The following is a 2,500-nucleotide window of genomic DNA, read 5'->3' on the forward strand; positions in this document are numbered from 1 at the left end:
TTAGTCCTGGATGGCACTGAACGTCATGAATGCCGAATCCCGAACGCAGATGTATATCGTTTTTACTGCGAAAAATGGGAGAAGGTGTTGCCATTCAATGGCCTGGGCCAATTTAAGTCATCAGGTGTTGCAAATAACAAATACTTTGAGCCCCTAATTTCGGTGGAGGAAGTTCAGACTGCCATACGGGCCATTAAACCAACGTCAGCAGCTGGGCCAGATGGCCTAACAAGGGCTGCAATCTGTGCTGCCGACCCCGAGGGTCGGACACTGACAGCCCTATTTAATGCATGGATGATTACAGGAATTATTCCCAAAGAGTTGAAAAAGAATAGGACGATTCTTATTCCTAAGGTTATGGACGATGAAAAGCTGAAAGAATTGGGGAACTGGAGACCAATAACGATTGGTTCAATGATTCTGAGATTATTTTCCAGAATAATGACTGCACGTCTTGCTCGTGCTTGTCCCTTAAACCCAAGGCAGCGTGGTTTTATAGCGGCATCTGGCTGCTCTGAAAATCTTAAGGTGCTACAGGACCTTATGAGACACGCTAAGAAATTGCACAGGCCGTTGGCTGTCATGTTCATCGACATAGCGAAAGCTTTTGACTCGGTTTCGCATGCTCATATTTTATGGGTGTTAAGGCACAAGAAAGTAGATGAACACGTGGTGGGCATCATCCAGAACGCCTACGATCGGTGTACGACCTCGTTCAAAAGCAATGGCGAGTCGACTCGAGAAATTAGCATACGTGTTGGTGTCAAACAGGGTGACCCCATGTCACCCCTGCTCTTCAATCTTGCCATGGACCCTTTGATATGCACCCTAGAGTCACACGGAGTTGGGTACTCCATTGATACCGACCACGTGACAGCTCTTGCGTTTGCTGATGATTTGGTGTTGGTGAGCGAATCTTGGGTTGGTATGGCCGCCAATCTAGTGATCTTGGAATCATTTTGTGGGCTATCGGGATTGGAGGTTCAGGCCAGAAAGTGCCAGGGCTTCATGATAAGCCCAACCAAAGATTCATATACGGTGAACAACTGCGACCCATGGACTATCAAAAATAAAGATGTCCATATGATCCAACCTGATGAATCAACGAAATACCTTGGTCTGAAAATTGGCCCTTGGACTGGCACTATACAGCCTGATCTACATTGTCAGCTAAAGACATGGATCTCGAAAATCGATGAGGCGCCTCTGAAGCCAACTCAGAAGGTTGAACTACTCAATGCCTATGCCCTACCCAGATTGTTATATCCTGCAGACCACTCGGACTGCAAGCAATCAACTCTCCGTGGGTTGGACCAAGAGATTAGAAAGGCGGTAAAAGGATGGCTCCACCTTCCCGCTTCAACTTGTGATGGACTGTTATATGCCAGAGCCCGAGACGGAGGCCTTGCCATCTTGAAACTGGAAAAAACAATCCCTTCGGTTCAAGTTAGAAGGCTGCAACGTATAGCAAACTCGTCCGATGCTATCACCCGTAATATTGTGTCCTCGCAGGGTATGGAGGAAGAATACCGTAATTTGTGGGTACGAGCAGGGGGTGACAGTGATGCAATCCCAACATTCGTTCTCAGGGACTCGGTGTCAAAAGAACCTGTATATCCGAGACCCTGCGATTGGAGGGAGCATGAATTTCAGAGATGGTGCGAAAAGCCGGTTCAAGGAAGGGGCATTGTAAACTTTGCGCATGATAGAATCAGTAATGCTTGGTTGAGGCCATGGTGCGGCTTTAAACAATGCTTTTTTATCGCAGCACTACAACTAAGGGCAAATATTTACCCAACAAGAGAAAGCTTGAACAGAGGCAGAGATGGGGCCTTACGTTCCTGCAGGAAATGCTCTGCCAGACTCGAGTCCCTTTCGCACATTCTCGGTCAATGTCCTGCAGTACAGAAAGCAAGAATTGCGCGACATAACAAGATCAGTAACATTCTGGCAGACGAAGCGGCTAGATTGGGCTGGTCTGTATACAAAGAGCCACGGTTCATATCCGAGACGGGAGAGATGAGAAAGCCTGACCTCGTGTTTGCAAAAGATGAGGAGGCGGTTGTGATCGATGTCACCGTCCGTTTTGAGCTTTCAAAGAATACCTTGTCAGATGCTGCCTCGCACAAAGTTTCGTACTATACCCCTCTTGGTGATCAAGTCAAAGTGCTGACGAAGGCTAGCAAGGTCACATTCTTTGGATTCCCGGTTGGGGCAAGAGGAAAGTGGCCCCTTGAGAATAACGAGGTACTTACCTCCCTGGGCCTGACCAAACCCAGAACGACATCACTGGCCAAGATGATTTCCCGCAGAACGCTGCTTTTCTCTCTTGATATTCTGAGAATGTTCTGTGGAAATTATGCGGTCTATGAACAGTCATAGACAACCTCCGAAACAAATAATAGTTTTGTTTTAAGATGTCATTTGTTTTAGATTGATTTTGTTATTTTCGAAGGTGAAGTCGGTTTTTATTTCATTTTACTATTTTCCACAATTTAGA

General features: G+C 46.5%; 1 pseudogene; it reads left to right on the forward strand.

Annotated features, from left to right (window-relative positions):
* Positions 1–2,500, forward strand: part of LOC142917782 (28S ribosomal RNA) — a 10,554-nt pseudogene that overhangs the window by 4,352 nt on the left and 3,702 nt on the right.

This window comes from Petromyzon marinus, unplaced genomic scaffold, assembly GCF_048934315.1.
Source record: "Petromyzon marinus isolate PM22_M1 ecotype Great Lakes invasive population unplaced genomic scaffold, UKy_Petmar_22M1.pri1.0 PM_G_Scaffold_52, whole genome shotgun sequence".
In the NCBI taxonomy this organism is placed as follows: Eukaryota; Metazoa; Chordata; class Hyperoartia; order Petromyzontiformes; family Petromyzontidae; genus Petromyzon; species Petromyzon marinus.